General features: G+C 51.0%; 1 long non-coding RNA gene across 1 annotated transcript in view; it reads right to left on the reverse strand.

Annotated features, from left to right (window-relative positions):
* Nucleotides 1-925: 925 nt before the first annotated feature.
* Nucleotides 926-16,954, reverse strand: part of LOC112660449 (uncharacterized) — a 28,857-nt gene continuing 12,828 nt past the window's right edge. Inside the window, exon 4 of the long non-coding RNA XR_003136941.3 lies at nt 926-3,344. This is a non-coding gene — a long non-coding RNA (uncharacterized LOC112660449). The remainder of the gene's footprint in view (nt 3,345-16,954) is intronic.

Below are 16,954 nucleotides of genomic sequence, written 5' to 3' on the forward strand. Positions count from 1 at the left end.
GGGACGTCTCTCCTGCAGCAGCGCCTCTGGCCCTCCATTTCTAGCCTCCAGAAGGACCAGCACCAAGGGGCCAGTCGGTCCTGTCACTTGGGACCAGAATTCCATGCCCAAGTACAAGAAAATGTACTTGTCCCCTTTGGGGAAAAGGCAGGTTAGGTTTTGGGGAGCAAAGATTTATCCTTAATCATGACTTGCCATATAACCTCCACTCAAGAGAGTGCCTTAACTCTTCTGAGCCTCAGTTTCCCCTATGTAACTCAGTTTCGTAAGATCATGCCTGTCGTCAGCTTGCATCTGCTAAGCCCCGTATTAATCATCGTGGGCCCCGTGGCACACAGAACAGTGCTCGAGCCCTAAATAGGCAGCTCGCCGAACCAGGCCTACCACGTCGCCAGCACCCAGCTGACCAAGGATTTCAGCCCTCCGGAGCCCTCCGCACCCCCACCGAGGGAAGCACAGCCTTGCCTGCTAACAGGCTGTCAGGAAGGCTCCATCCCCTTCCTCCTGTGCAGGCCAGACCAGGACACAAAAAGAGAAAGAGCAGAGGGGCCAGGGCCAGGACCCCTGTGGGTGACACCTGGTTCAGGGGCCGCGTGAACACTGGCGTTTCTGGAACGTCCCCCGGGTCTTCACCAGGTGGCCCCTGCCGAGGGGACCTAGGAGACACCTCTGGAAAGCACATCCACAGAAGACCACTCGTGCATGGCTCTCCAAGGAAACAAGATTTTCTCTTCTTTAAAAATTGTGTGCAATTTCAGCATCACACGCCGGTTGGCGGGCCAGAGAAAAGCAGCAAAAAGAAGGCCATTTCATATTTGTAAAGTTGGAACACGTAAAGTCTAGCAGTCCAGCTGGCCTGCGCTCCAGGGTGATTCTCGGCGCCCTGACCCCCTCCCCTGCCCCAGTACCCCCACCCCGCCTCTGCGGAGGGAGAGAGGGTGCTCCTGTCCTGAGCTCGCTCCCTTACTGCATCCAAGAAACTCCGGCTTCTCGCTTCATGCAGCTACTCTCTGGATGTCTGTCATCGGGGACCCCTGTGCCCCCAAGCCCATCTCGTCTCAGGGCCAGGCCACCCCTGTTCTGGTGCCAGTTCTGCTGTGGATGCCCTTGGGCTCAGCCCTGCCCTCTCGGGGGGTCAGTGCCCCATCTGTGAAGCCGAGGTCAGTGCCTGCACTGCTGCTGGCTGGTGGCCGTGAGACCCCGGGAGTATGAGCTGGTTGTCCAGACATCGGCTCTGGCCCACTCCTCCAGGAAGCCTCCCGGAGAGACCCCGTCCCCGGCTCAGCAGCCCCAGGCAGCTCGAACCGTCTGTTCATCCGCAGAGGTTTCCTGGGCAGCTTGGATGTGCGGTCAACAGAGCGCGCAGCGTGAACAAGGCAGCACGGTCTCCGTCCTCGTGGGGCTGGTGGCCCTCGTCACTTGGGCAGCCTGGGTCCCTTACCTGGCCAGCACCTCCCATTACTCCCTCTGGGGTGAGGGGGCTGGGTAGTAAGCAGGGGCTGGATGTTGCACTTCTCCTAATGTCTCCGTCCAGACACCTGGTTGCAGGAAGAGATACCCTCTCCACCTGGCTGAAACCAGAAGCAGATTAATCAGGAGCCAGGTCTGGAACCAGGAGGTGGATTGCTGTCACTACTGTCCAGATGTCCCCCTCCCTGTCTCCTGTTTCTTTCCCCCAGTGGGTTTGCTTCATTTGTCTCTCTCCGCAGCAGACCCGGCCTCCTTGCTTCTCTGTACTTGCAGCAAAAGTGGCCATGCTACACGTCTCTGGCCTCAGTCCAAAGTCTGCCCCAGGACCAACCTAAATCACCACGTACTGCTTCCGCTCTACAGGAGGTAGAACGTGAGGAGCCAGCTTGTACTGAGCAGCCCCACTCCCAGCCCTCCAGCTTCGGCCCAGGTGCGGATGGGCAGGCCACAAAGTGACAGCAACCACAGCGCGAATTTACTGAGTCCTACTATGTGCCCGGCGCTGTGGAAACGAGGTACACACGAGCGGACTCTTGTTGAACCTACGTAACAACTCTCTGATGTTACGAGGGTTACCCCTGCTGCGAGTCCAGAACCGCTAAGTCCCACGCCTTGGGGGGCCCCCGAACCCGGCGCTGTTCCAGCTCTGAGCAAGACAGGTGCACCACCAGCTAGGACAAGGCCCCAGGGAGGTGAGACACTGAGATGACGAGGGGTGATAGCTGGGGTGCTCCAGGAGCAAGGGGCTGATGGCCCAAGAGCCAGGTGAGGCCAGGAGAACCCAAGGTGGTGCCTAAGCGCAGAGCTTCACAGGGATATTTGGGGAAGTGGTTTATGGAAGGAGGTTTTCAGGAGGAGGAGGGAAGCAGGATGGGCCAGGGACAAAGGTAAGCAAGGATGCGGTCTCAGCTGAGGTGGCTTTCCCTGACCCCACAGGAGGCTGTGGGGTGAGATGTGCCAGAGACAGTCCCACCGGACACCACTGCGCACTGTGACGGTCAGTCACCGAGTGGAGCCATCCACACAGGCAGCCCCTCTGCAGGCATCAGCGGGTGGACACACCAGTCCAGTAATGAGGTGTGGCTGTGGCACCCACAACCCCCTGAACATAGGCCCAGCAGCTCTCAGCACCCATTGCTTCTCGCGCGAAGTTCACTCCACTGGGTACTATGTCTCCAGGACTGTGTGGTCATGATGTCTGGGGGGACGTTCCAAGGGAGGTTAGAGAAGCGAACTCCTATAGCTGTTCCGGAGGCCATAACTGGTTCTCATTTCCCTTTTGCATGACCCATGCTGAATTTTCATCCCTCTGCCGGCCCAGGTGGCTCGTCTTCTGGGGTGACCCAGATTCTCATCCCCGTAGGGACTCATGCCCTCTGTTCACTGTACTTGCACACTCATGGTAAAAGTGGGCACGGTGGGTCGAAGCGGGGCTCACTGTGACCCCGATGGAAGCACCCCCCGCCCATGGGAGCCAGGACCTCCAGATTCAAGGGTGGAAAGTTGCCAGGACAGGAAGCCCTGAGTCCTCAAGAGCTCACTGGAAGGAACAGGGCCGGCCGTAACCACTTTGATCCCTTGGCTCCCAGACCCACCTCCTCTACCTGTGGAGCAGCTGTTGGTTTAAGGAGCATAGCACATCCTGCAGGCGGCTCCCTGTCCTGGCGGGGTGATACCTCCAAGCTGGCACCTTACCTGTGTATTTATTTCACTGCTTTGCCAGGACAAAGCTTCCAGTGGAGCAGATTGGTGGGGCAGTGGCTGCCGCACTCACATGCCCTCTGTTGCTCCTTCTTTGCTGCCAAAGGAGTCCCTTGGCCTGCAGGTCTTTGCTGAGGGCTCTCTGACCCTAGGACGGTGGTCCTGGCTGAGGCCTGTGGGCAGGAAAGACAGACCCTCAGCTCCCCTGGTGCAGTCTGTGTGGGAACAGACACCTGAGACAACTAGCCCTCCCCAAGGCTGATCTCTCTTACATCACCCGAAGAGGGGCTCTTTGATGTCTTGAATAAGGGAAAGGAAGAATAAAACCAGGTTTAATCTCTAACAAGGCGTTCTGCTACACATGATATTTGGGAATACGATTTAAATCAACTTGGCCAGGGACAGGGTGTATCCCCAGGAAATGGGGAAACTTTCTTCTTGGGAAGACATGGTGCCTCTGTCTTCCAAGCCCTAGGCCAGAGTCCAGACACCAGTACTGGTTCTGGCTCTGTCAGGTTTCACAGAGGTTCCGTGGATGAGCCCTGCCCCTCCCTAGGCCTGGGCCCCCATCTCAGGATGAGAGGCGCAGGACTGACCTCTGAAACCTCTTTCAGCTCCAACATTTCCTGCTTCTTGGAATCTCTTTTTCTTATCCAGAGCCGAGGAAGCCAAGAGGAGGAAGAGCAAGCTGAGGCTCCTTTAGAAAACAAACCAGAAGTTTCTTGCAAAGTGAGAAGCGTATCTACCCTATGACCCAAGAATTCTATTCCTTGGTAATTACCAAAGAGGATGAACACATATGTTCGCAAAAAGACTTGTACAAGAATGCTTACAGCAGCCTTATTCCTAAGAGCCAACTAGAAGTAACCCAAGTACCCAAAAGGTGAATGGATAAACTAATTGTGGGATGTTCATATGATGGAATTACTCAGCAGACACTCAGATCACACTATTCCAACTGTAGAGACACAGCATGGGCAGATGGGTGAGAAAAGCCAGACATGAGTATACACTGCATGATTCCATTTATATGAAATTCTAGAACACGCAAAACTGCTCTCTGGGAATGACAATCAGAAAGCAGTGGGGGGCAGCCCGGTTGGCTCAGCGGTTTAATGCCACCTTCAGCCCAGGGCATGATCCTGGAGACCTGGGATCAAGTCCCGCGTCAGGCTCCCTGCATGGAGCCTGCTTCTCCCTCTGCCTGTGTCTCTGCCTCTCTCTCTCTCTCTCTCCCTCTCTCTCTCCCTCTCTCTCATGAATAAATAAATAAAATCTTTGAAAAAAAAAAAAGAAAGCAGTGGGTAAGGGGAGAAGGCTGAGAGAATTTTCTGGGGTGATGAAAATGTCCTATATTTTCTTTTGACTGCTGGTTATAAAGGTGTATACAACTGTCAAAATATTGAACAATTAGAATCTGTGCATATTCATGCATGTAGATAATGCTTTAATTTTACAAAGTAAAATCAAAAAAGGAAGAGAAAGAAAAACAGCCACACAGGAAAGCTGGTTCTGGGTTTCCAGCCAAGGCCAGCCCCACCCTCTCAGGGAGATTGTTTGTCCTGTTAGTGTTTGGCAGTTTCCAGACCAGGGACCAAGGGTCGTACTTGGCCACTTTCACAAGCATGTTATCAAGGGAGGAGACCACAGGGGTAGAGATGAGCAGGGAGGGAGGGCATCCAAGAAGCAGCTGGTAAGTTCACCAGCTACAGCCCGGGAAAAGGGATCATCTATTCTTGGAGCATCTACTATGTACCAGACACTGTGGTAGGCACTGGAGATACAGCAATGGCCAAGAGACATGGTCCCTACCCTCACGGAGCCCTCTGGCAGACAGAGACATGGAACAATTAATCATGCCAACAAGCACCTCACCCTTGGGCTGGGCCACAGTCTGAAAAGCAGAAGCACAAGGAGCTCCAAGATCACATGCTTGGGGTTCCCTCTTCACTTGTGTCTAGAAAGGCCTCTCAGGGGCCATGAGTACAGAACTGAGCTCTGAATTATCAGAAGATGTTAACCAGGTGAAAAGTTCAAGTGAGAGCCTCCTGCTCCAAAAGCCAGAGCAGAGAGAACCTGACACAGGAATCACAAAATTAGGTGTCTAGGAGAGGCCAGGTGGGCAGCAGAAACGGTGGAAATGTGGAGCATTGGGCACCCAAGTCACTCTGGTGGTGGGGACCTCAGATGCCTTGAGTACACAGGGCCCATCTGCAGAGAGAGGAGGTGATGCTTGCCCTGCAGGACTGCAGGCCTAGCGTTGCCCCATTATCATGCTTTTTTCTTTTAATTTAAAAAGATTTATTTATTTGAGAGAGAGAGAGGGGGAGGGGCAGAAGGAGAGGCAGAGAATCTCAAGCAGACTTTATGCTGAACATGGAGCCCAATGCGAGGCTCAGTCCCACAACCCTGAGATTATGACTTGAGCTAAAATCAAGAGTCGGATGCTTGGGTGACGGGCACTGAGGGGGTACTTGACGGGATGAGCACTGGGTGTTATGCTATATATTGGCATATTGAACTCCAATAAAAAAATATACACAAAAAAAGTCAGATGCTTAACCAACTGAGCCACCTAGACATACCACCCCTCTCCATCATTCTGCTTTTCAAGAAAACCTAGAAATCTGGAGTTTTTAAAAATGTAAATTCGAATCTATTTTTAAATCTTGACTCAGTTTTTTTTTAATCATTTCTATAAATTCAAAGCAACTCCAAACAAAATCCCAGAAGGATTTTTTTTTAATTTTTCAAGCTGGTTATAATATTTATACAGAAAAGCAAAGACCCTAGAATACCCAAAAACAATTCTGAAGAAGAGCAACAAAGAAGACTCACACTACCCAATTTCCAGATTTAGTATAAAGATCAGATCAGGACATTATATTATTGGCAAAAGGACAGATTCACACATCAGTGGGATGGAAGAAATAGGCTGACGTATATATAATCCATTGTTTTTTTTTTTAAAGATTTATTTTTATTTTATGATAGAGAGAGACAGAGAGACAGACAGGCAGAGGGAGAAGCAGGCTCCATGCCAGGAGCCCGACACAGGGCTCGATCCCGGGACTCCAGGACTGCACCCTGGGCCAAAGGCAGGCGCGAAACCGCTGAGCCACCCAGGGATCCCCAATCCATTGGTTTTTTACAAACGTACAAAGACAATTCAATGAAGAGAGGATATTCCTTTCAGAAATGGTATGTCCGTGCGACAGGCCCCCATGACCCTCACTTCCTGGTCATGTAACTCTCTCTCCTTGAGTGTGGGTGGGACATAAGACTTGCTTATAATCAACAGAATATGACAAAGTGATGGGATATTGCTCCTGTGACTGTTACATTGTAGAAGACTCCATCCTGCTAGCCACTGCTCCAGAGTCTCTCTGGCTGGCTTAATAGAATGAGCAGTTGTGTTTGGAAAGTCCATGTGACAAGGATCTGTGGGTGACCTCTAGTTGCTGAAGGTGACCAGCAGGAAGCCAGGGCATTCAGTCCCACAACTGCAAGGAACTGAATCCCACCAACTTGAAAGCAGATTCTTTCTGGCCAGGCCTGAAGATGAGAACACAGCCCAACCAACACCCAGATTTCAGCCTAGTAGGACCCTAAAAATAGGCCAAGTAAGCTATGCCAGACTCCTTTCAGAAAATATGAGATAATAAAATGTGTGTTGTTTTAAGCCACTAAGTTTGTGGCAATTTATGATGCTACATAGAAAAGTAATAAAATCCATATGTCATACCATATGTCATACCATACACAAAATTTAACTCAAAATGAATTGTAGGTCTAAATGTAAAATCATAAACCTAATAGAGAAAAAAACCCCACTGAACACAGGTATATTCGAACAGGCATGGCCAAGATAGGAGCCACCGGGCAGGTGGGAGTAGTGATGGAGAGAGGGCACAATGTGGTCCACTAGGACCTGGGGTCAGAGTAACCTAAAGTAGTGTGGAAACAGCCTGGAGCTTCAGCTCCAGGATCTCTAGTGGCATCTCTGTCCCCTCTGGTCTCTTGCTCCAATAGCCCAGTTGCTCTGTATTCCCTAGTCTGGTCCAAACCTGACTGGCTTAGCTAATGCCAGCCCCATGGGTCAGAGTCCTTTGCCCCAAGCGCTTTCATAGGAGGCTGAGCAGCTTACAGGTGCTTACAGGGTCAGTGCTCATGCCAGGTCTAATTAGTTTCCATCCCTGTGCACAGTCAGCCATTGCCACCTCCTGGTGAGGCCACAGGAGGAACACTGTTAGGTGTAGTGATGGACACATCGGAAAGTTGATCTGCTCTCTGTGCCTCGACCTCCTCTGCTGCCCACAAAGGCCCAGTCCCTTCCGTGCCCACATCCCATGGTTTCCTGTGGCCTTCCAGTGCCTCCTCTGTAATCACTGCTTCCACCTGAACTCCTGCTGGGCTGCTGGGACCACAAACCCAGGCCAACTGCAGCTGCCCAATAGCCCCAGCTGAGGAGGCTGGAAAGCAACTCTGCAAGGACAGGTGTGGGGTGGGTATAGAAAACTACTTGGGAAGTACAGGGCCCATCCTTTTCTAAGAAATTCCTCTGGGGAAATAGGCAGCGTAGCCTTGAGTCACCACTGACAACCGGCGCCAAGGGAACTCTGGGTGGTGAAAATTCACAGATGCCCGTGTGTGCCACAGCTGTGTGTGCAGGGAGCAGGAGATGGGAAAATGTTCAAGTAAACAAACAGCATGTCTCATGATCCAAGCAAGTCTCAGCAGGGCCCCCTAGCAGCATCTGTGCAGGTAGGTGCAGAGGGGTCCTTCAAAACCAGAGCTCAGTGGAGGGTGCTAGGCACCCAGGTTAAAGGCGGGCTGAGTTCTATGCTGCCTCGGCTGACCCCCAGATCGGTCCCTGGCACAGCCCCCCACAAACCCCTTCTGCATTCTTTCATCTGTGGACAGAGCCCCCAGGGACTGTGGGTGCAGACAGGACAGGGTGGGGACCATGACTCCTGGAATGTCCAAAGGACACCAAATCTGTTTCAAGAATTGCGAAATGTGAATCTCAGTTCCTTTTTGTCCTGCGGTGCCATAAACGTGCCAACATCTTCAGCAAGCTAGAAAAGTAGAATAAAGGAAACTGGGACCAGCAGAAAGAAGGCTATGCCAGGCAGCCGACCAGTTTATGTCCAGAAAGGGAGGTGAAACCATCCAAGGACAGATGGGGGTCTCATGCCCCCTGCAACGTCTCCGTGGCTTGTCCCCAGATGTATGTTGCTACGGCAATGAGGAGGGAAGGTCCAACTGGGCAGACCATGAAAATGTCTCGGGAGGAAGTTGGAGAGGGGCTATGTGCTTGTTCCATTGCGTACCCAACAAGTTTTTGTCAACTTATATTCATTTGAGGAGATTTGAGGATGTCACATTGCCTCACCCTAGGGCTGACCAGAGGCCTCCAGGTGCCTACGTCCTAACGTGACCCAAGATATAGAGGGCTCCATTCTGGGAGGCTTCCTAGTGGAAAGACATGTGGGAGTGGGTCTGAAAAGATGCAGTGACCATGGGTCATGGGGTCATGGGGCACGCAGCAGGACAGAGCACTCCCAGTGGGGGTGGCACCAAGGCCACTGCAGGAATTAGCAAGCTGCATCCAATGGGATGGGAAGAAACTGGAAGATCCCCCCATTTGGCAGGAAGAGCTGCCAAGTGGACCAGAGTCAGGCAGAGAACCAGAGCCTGAAGTTCATCTTGCCCCAGTCAGTGGCTGTTAGTATCTGCCTTCGGCTGCCACCCACTCCTGCCATCTAGAAGCTCACTGACATCTATGAGGTCTAGCTGGGACTGCCACCCAGGACAGTCTCAGGAGGCCTCAGTATGTGGCCTGGGCTTCCTTACAACATGGTAGCTGAGTTCTAAGGGCAACCATTCCAAGAGAGAAAGAGCAAGGAGGAAACCATGTTGCTTTGTTTAGGCTTCATAAGTCACGCAGAGTCACTTCCATCATTTCCTATTGGTCAGAGCAGTTATAAAGATCTAGCAGGTCCACATAAGAAACGTAGACTCTACCTCTTGGAAGAGGAACATCAGTGCCATCTTACAAGAGCGTGGGGGATGGCATACCCATATTGGTGTAATCGTCTTTGGAAAAAAGTGACTACCTCCCAGAAGCAAACAAAATGGATTTAAGTCTTGAAGGATGAGCTGGAGTCAGCCAGGTTATGGGAAGGAGCATTCTAGGCAGAGAGAATAGCATCGGGAACAACACTGAGATGGGGAGGAGCTGCATATCAGAGCACCAAAGAGAAGACCTATGTTCTTACAATGAGGGTACGCAGGTACAGAAAGTAAGGCTGGAAAGGTGGGCAGGGCCAGAGGGGGCAGGGTTCCAGAAGCCATGAGTGGGTTTAAGTTGTGAGCCTAAGGGCATTCTGAAGCCACCAAGTGACTTGATCGAGCAGATATTCTGGAATGCTTAAAGTGCTGCCATGGGGAAATGGGTCAGAAGGGGTAAGAGTGGATGAATGAAGAGATGGGTCTGGGAACAGAGGAGAAAGGATGATCCTCTCTGGGGGTATGAAGAAGGCAAGGTGGGAGAAGGCAGGGTGGACTGGCCGTATGGTGCCAGGCGAAGAGGGAGAGCTGTCTCAGAGGGGAACACCAGCCAATGTGAACAAAGAGCTGGCCATGAGATGTCCCTTGATGTGCTGAAGGAACCTTTTAAATTATCAAGAATGGGTACAAATACTCCGGAGGCCCTCAAGGTAAACGTCATGTTTCTTGGCACTGCTAAATGACATGTCTTGGTCCTTCTAAATGAAATATAATCCATTTGGAAACTCTGTTTGCCAAGGTTGTAAAGATCCAATACCAGCCATGGTTTCGTGGCTTCTTCCTCTGCCTGGGGTCATCTGAGGACTCCAGGACTCAGCTACCCAGGATCTAGCAGGCAAGGCCCACTTCTCAGCTGGAGTGTCCCATGCTGGGGATCCTGGTTCAGCAAGGAGAGACCCATTTGCAGATAGATGTCTCTAGACCCAGATCTGCCCCCAGGAGTGTGGTTGGTGCTGCCAGAGACAGGACATCTCAACATCCTTGCTGCCCACAGACCAGCCACTTCTTGGTGGTGAGTCTCTATCATTTTCCAAAAGCCCAGCTCCTTATGTTGGGCCTCTCCTTCCTCCTCTATCAAGGTCCACAGCCCATCCTCTCCCACCTGTGCTGTCTAGTACAGTCCTGCCAATGGGCTGTCATATTCATAAGCAAAGCCTCTCTGAGATCAGTCCAGAAACAGCCAAGCCACTCATTTCTTCCACTGGGCCTAAGGTAAGTTGCTGAGCTCCACGTTCTGGGGGTGGGGTGGGGGGCGCTCCAACATTCTATGGTGTTGACAGCAGTGGAAAGCAAGCCCCAGGCACATGTTTAAGTAAATCATTCTGCTGCATTGCCCACAGATAATGGTGTTTCCAGTTTCCCCACCCGTGGAGGGAAGGGATGGCCTGTCTTGCCTCTGAGGGCCCCTCCAACCCTGCTACGCTGAGATTCCAGGTGAATAGAGCCCAATTCAGCAGCAACCACATCAGGATGGGGGGGGGGGTGCTCTTCCCCAGGCCTGCTGACAGACAGTCCCTCCAGCTACTCCCAAAACAACAGACAGCCACCGCCCAGGGAGACAACAAAGTCTGCCTTTTCTTGCCTCCCGACATGTGCTTCTAAGACAAAACCCAACATACTCTTCACAGCCACCTGGTTGCTCCTACAAGCTGCCGGATGGATTCCAATGAAATGTTAAGGATCTCGGACCTTCAGGATCTCAGTCTGGCCAGAAGCCAAGGGCTGATCTGGAGTGTGGATGAAGGGGGTGAGTTTTAAGACTCCAGGTGCTCCATGTCACCTGGCTCTGACCTGGTGGGAGCCAGGACAGCAAGTGTCTTCACCAAAGCTGGGTGAAGTTTGATGGCAGGAGCAGGGGCTTCCCAGTTAGAATCATGCTCTGGACTTCTAGCCAGGCCTCATTGCTGGGATTGACTCATGGGGCCCTGAGTCTGTTCTGAGGTCCCAGGCGGCCTCTCCATTTAGAGCCCAAGGTGTCTGTTTTCTCTTGACCTCCTGTCTGTCACTGTCAGCCCCTCTAGTGGACTGCTTTCTCCTGTAAGTGCTCCCACTCCACCCTCAACCACAAGTCATACTCTCCTCTTCGTAAGCTGCCTGGGGCTGGAGTCTGGGGTGGTTCCAAGGCAACGCCAGCAGGCTCGGACCCTATCTTGGAACCAGATAACAACTCCTCACTTATCAAGCAACTATTGTGTCTGATGATCAATAAGATGATGGCCACATATGTCTCACAGAATCCCCATTTCACCAAGGAGGACACCCAGACTCAGTGAGTGGAGTGTTTTACCCAAGGACACACAGTCAGGATTCAAACCAGGCCTGTCTGAACCCAAGATCATCACTCACTCTCCACACACATCCTTACCCTAATTCCCACCACTGAATTGTGAACTTCTGCAAGGCTTCTCATTTGTCCCCTCCTTAGGTGGGACAGGATGGGTAGAGGGAGCTGGAGTTTGTGTGTCTCTTCCCCCCAGGTTGGTTAAGTTCTGATAAAATCCCCAAAGTTTAAGTTCTGGTAAGATAGTTTCTCCTGGTCTGTTGAGAACAGAATGCTCTGGCAAATTTCAATAGGGTTCCTTCCCCCATGCCTCTGCCAAAAGCACGAGGGGATTTTTTTTCTCTGATAGCCACTGTGAGAACCAGGTAGAGTTTCTGGAGGTAAAACTCACAAAAGTCTTGGGAACCCCCATAATGGGGTCCCCCTAGAGTTTTTAATTCTCAGACTTGTCCTCATTGAGCCTACAGTAGTTCCTTAAGTACAGTTCAGGCTTTCCAGCTCTCGTGTTGTTCCTGCCTTGGGTGTCTGCTCTGATGAGTGGCTCCCTTTATCCAGCCTGCCTGTTTTCCCCAATCCGGAGGCTACCGATTTTCCTTGTGACCTTACTTCTCTGACAGATCTAGGAAGAGTTGTTGATTTTTAGTTGGTTAAATGGTTTGCTTATTGTTGGTGGAGTGGTGACTTGTAAGCTCCTTATGTGCTGGACTGGAGACAGGAAGCCCCTTCTCTACCTTCCAATGCCTGCTTGCCAGCAATTTCTCCCCAGTCACAGACAGGCCCATGCAGGTGACTCTCTGGAGCCAGAAAGGCAGAAAGTGAAGCATCTACACTGGAGAGATTACGTTTGACTAAGAAAGTGGACTAGCAGGTGGCACAGGGACCAGAGCCACCTCCACTTCTCTCTTGTCTCTGTCCTTTGGCCTCACTCCCTTCCCGTTGGAGGTACCACCAAGTTCCAGGACATGCACACGCTTGGTCTAAAGCACTCTCCCGACGTACCAGCTCACCTGGGCTCCCTTCTAACTTTCCTAGTTAACTCAGACCCATCCTCTGGAACAACTCTGGCAACCTGGCCCCCAATCTAGTTTGGGGTTTTCTGCAACAGTGTCATGGAACAGAGCCTGGCACATGGAAGGTGTTCAATAAATGTTTGCAGCAGAATTAAGAGCGTGGAAACATTCTCTTCCTTCAGTGTGTGTGGAAGTAATCACATATGCATTGGGATGCTGGGTATAACGTCCATCTTCTCACTCCCCTCTAGGCCATGAGGATTTATTTTTTCATAACTGTATTCCCTACAGTTAGCACAATGTGACCTACAGTAGGTGCTCAATAAATGCTTAGTGACTGGCTGAAAGGATGACGAGGGGTGAGTGGGTCCCTCGGCCAGCTGAAGATTTAGATGTGCGCAGGAGGCCACATCAATGTATGCAGCAGCAGGAGTGGGAAAGCGCTTACCCAGGAGGCTGAACTCACTGGGTTTCTGGGGAGACTGTCAGCAAGACAATCTTGCGCCTGGAGGCCAAATTCCTTATGGATTAGGCAAAGGTGTGTTTTTTAGTGGGTGCACTGGGGTGGCTGGGAAAGGAGGCATTTTGCTGCAGTCTGTAGCTCATGTCAAAGGTAAGCAGGAAGACAGCGGGCAGGCCCAAGAGGAGGACCAGACACCCAGCTTGTCCTGACCAGTTCATCAGGACCAGACACTCAGAAACCAGTCAGCATTCCCGGTAGCTCCTGACTCACACACAGCCTCCAGGCAGGGGTCAGAAACAGCCCCTTTAACCTAGGGTCTGGGGCTCCTTGTTGGTGGGGAAGGTTGAGATCCTGGACAGCAGGCTGTAGGAAGCTGAGCAGGATGGTGGAGGCTTGTGGGGCTCTCAGTGAGGTGAGGATGAGGATCCTGGCAGGAAAGGCTGATGTCAGGAAGAGGTCCTCTCTGAGTGAGCCCTCAGGGAAGGGGGTGGAGGACCGGCCCTTACAGAGCTAGCCTTAGACTTCCACTATCGCCTGGATGGAGCCTCATGCTGGGAACTGGAAGTCCCTGGCTCTTCCCAGTTGTGGGACCTTAGATTTGTCATGGGAACCCCAGAAGATCAGAGCTAAAAAGACCCATAGGCTTACTGTACAGATGGGAAAATAGGGCCAGAGTGGGTAAGATAATGTTCAGAGTGCCACAGGAGGCTAGTGAGTATCTGAATCTGGGGCCAGATGTCCCAGGCCCCTAGGGTCATCCATTTACTCGGTTCAGAGGTGGCTTTAGCTCTAACTTCTCTGAGCCTCAGTGTGCTCATCTGTAAAATGGGGATAATAACACCTCAGAGGGGTGTTGTGAGGATTAAATAGACATCATCCTTCCATTCAATAAATATTTATTGAGGGCCACGGCAGACACTGCTAATTATTCTTCCTCTCCTGGAAACAGAACCCCAACTTTTAGCTGGGAACACATAGAATAGAGGACATCCCTCCCATTTCCCTTGCATATGTGATGATGAGACTTGGGAATATAAGTGAAAGTAGTATACACAGCTCCTGGGAAGCATCCATAACAACGAGGAAGCAGGGCCAGCATCCCTCCCCTTGCTGGCTGGAATTTGCCAGGGACAGCTAGAGCAGTCATCATGGATCATGACATCAAAGCCAAAGGGAGACCACACAAAGCAACAAAGTAAAAGACACCTGGGTTCCTGATCATCATGGGCTCTCCATTCCATAATCATGGAGTGATTGTTTTCCTTACCTCCAGACCTTGTTTACATGAGACAGAAATAAACATGTATTTCTGTAGGCCATCCCTGCTACACCAAATCCTAGTTGATACAAGAGCCAATTATGTGCCAGGCCCTGGACTCTGCACTGAGGATAAAATGGAAAGCCAAACCAGAGGCAGCCTCTGCCCTCCTGAAGCTTCTGGTCGGGTGGAGGCAAGAGACCATTAGAAAGCATGCGCAGAAGTCAAAAACTACAAATATGCTAGGAGGGAGGACAACACAGGGACTTGACCTCATTGGAGCAGTCTTTTAAAAAATCATATTCACTGTTTAAAACCACAGATATCAGCATATTCATAATAGCAAAATGCTGGAAAAACATAAGTGCCTACTGATGGATGGGTGGATAAAGAGAATGTGGCATATAGGTACAGTGGAATGTTACTGAACTAGGAGAAAGAAGGAAATCCTACCATTTGCAATGGCATGGATGGATCTTGAGGGCATTACACTAAGTGAAACAAGTCACACAGAGAAGGACAAATGCTGCATGACCTCACCTGCATGTGCAATCTAAAAAAAAGAAAAGCCAAACTCAGAGACACAGAGAACAGATTAGTGGTTGCCAAAAGCAGGGTGTGAGGGTAGAGGGTGACATGGGTGAAGGTCAAAAGGCATGAAAAAGAAAAAAATGTTTTCAAGCACACCATGGCTATAGCCAACAGAGAGGCTACAGCGAGAAAGAAGCTATCAGTGTTGGTGAGGACATGAAGACACTGGAAAACTCTTCACCACAAACTGATGGAGGGAGTGTAAATTGTTACAATCCCCTATTCCAGATCCCCTGACCCAGCTATTCCTCTCCCGATAGAAATTCATGCATGTGGCCATCAAGAGACCCAAAGACATATGCATGATATGTAAAAACCAGCCCCAAACTGGAAACTACCCAAGTGCCCATTAGGAGTAAAATGGATAAACTGGGATATAACCACATAATGAAATGCCACACGGCAACGAGAACAAAGATGTGCAGCGGCACACAAGATGATGAGCCTCACAAGCAGCGGTGAAGTGAAGGGGCCAGACACAGAGGAGCACATCTGGTGTGACCTCACTGACGGGAACAATGGAGCCAGGTGAGGTCCACCTATGCTGATAGAAGTCAGGACAGTGGTTCTCCTTGGGGAAGGAGGTCAGGAGCGGAGTTTCTGGGTACTGGCTGTGCTCTGTTATTTGGTCAGTGTGCCAGTCCCATAATTTCCTCCTATTATACATTCATTATAAATTATAAATTCATCACACTTTGCACCTACGATATGTGCCCTGTTCACTCTGTATGTCACATTCAATACAAATGGTTGAGTAAAACCCAACTGCCTCCAGCAGAGAGTGGCTACCGTTAGCCCGCAGCTGGGTTGTCGGCTGTGCATTTGGAGGGGTTCGGATGCTGAATGGGAGAACAGGGACTCAGGAGAGCCCCCCGGCCAGCAGAGTAAGGGAGAAGACAGGGAGCTCTGAAATGGCAGGGTGCAGGGCGGGGAAGGGAGGGGGGTGGAGGCGGTGCAGGGGAGGAGCAGGGAGATGCCCGGGGAAGGCCCTTGGTTATTTCACAGGCTTGGTGAAAAATCTGGTGTGCAGTCCCCAGTGTGACCTTCTCTCGTGATGCAGCAGATGAGGCCTCCCTCGTGAACATGGGTGAGAATGGCTTTTTTTTTTTTTTTAAAGAACCCAGACACTGACCGAGGTGCTGAGCTTCTTCAGGGACCCCCATGGTTCAGAACAGACCAGAGAAGATGCAGAGAAAGAGTTAAGGCCAAAACCAACCGTGAGATGGTGAGGTCTCTGACAATCTGCCCAAACCTTGGGAAGAACTTTGGACTCCTCAGGGTTCAAGCCTTGCCTGGACCTCAGAGACAGACACTCCCTCCCTGACAATAGGTGACACAGCTTTGAGCTATTCTCTTGGGTGACAGGAGGTAGGGGTGAGTCACTGGCTGGGAGAGGGCTCCGGGGAAATTTGAAAAGCCCCTGGGCCAGGGCAACGTGATGTTTTGGTCCTCTCACTGCTTCTGAGTCATCTATCTGCCACAGGCCAGCCCCCAACTCTCACCACCAGGGGTGCAACTTTCCCAGGGGAAGCAGAAGGACCAAGATGGGGCTGCAGCTGGGAGCTGAGGCCTTCATTGGGCCCTCAGACAAACCTGCACTGGGGTTTGAGAAGAACCCAGGCTGTGGGGGAGGCTGAGGCTCCCCTGCACTTCTGAGGACTCATTCAACAAGAAAGGACCCAGGCCTCGCCTACCTCCCACCCCTAGACAACTGACAGCTGCCCTGGTTGGTGTTTGCTTGCCCAATGGGCTTTAGACTTTCTTTCCCTCTGTCTTTTCTCCTCTTCCTTCCTTCCTTTGCCCTTCTTGCTTTCATCTCTTTCTTCCCTCCTTCCTACTTTCCTTCCTTCCTATCTCTCTCTTTCCCCACTCTGCCTCTCTTGTTCCCTCTCACTCCTTCTTTCTTCAAATTTAAAGTTTTCATCATAATAAATACCAAAAATTACGCAAAAGAGGAAGGAAAATAATAAAGACATCTAAACTCCCACACTCTCTGAGATAATGACCATTTTAGTGACAATTTTTTCTTTTGAAAGCAGGCATTTTTTTAAAGATTTTATTTATTTATTCATGAGAGACACACAGAGAGAGAGAGAGAGAGAGAGGCA

This window comes from Canis lupus, chromosome 2, assembly GCF_003254725.2.
Source record: "Canis lupus dingo isolate Sandy chromosome 2, ASM325472v2, whole genome shotgun sequence".
In the NCBI taxonomy this organism is placed as follows: domain Eukaryota; kingdom Metazoa; phylum Chordata; class Mammalia; order Carnivora; family Canidae; genus Canis; species Canis lupus.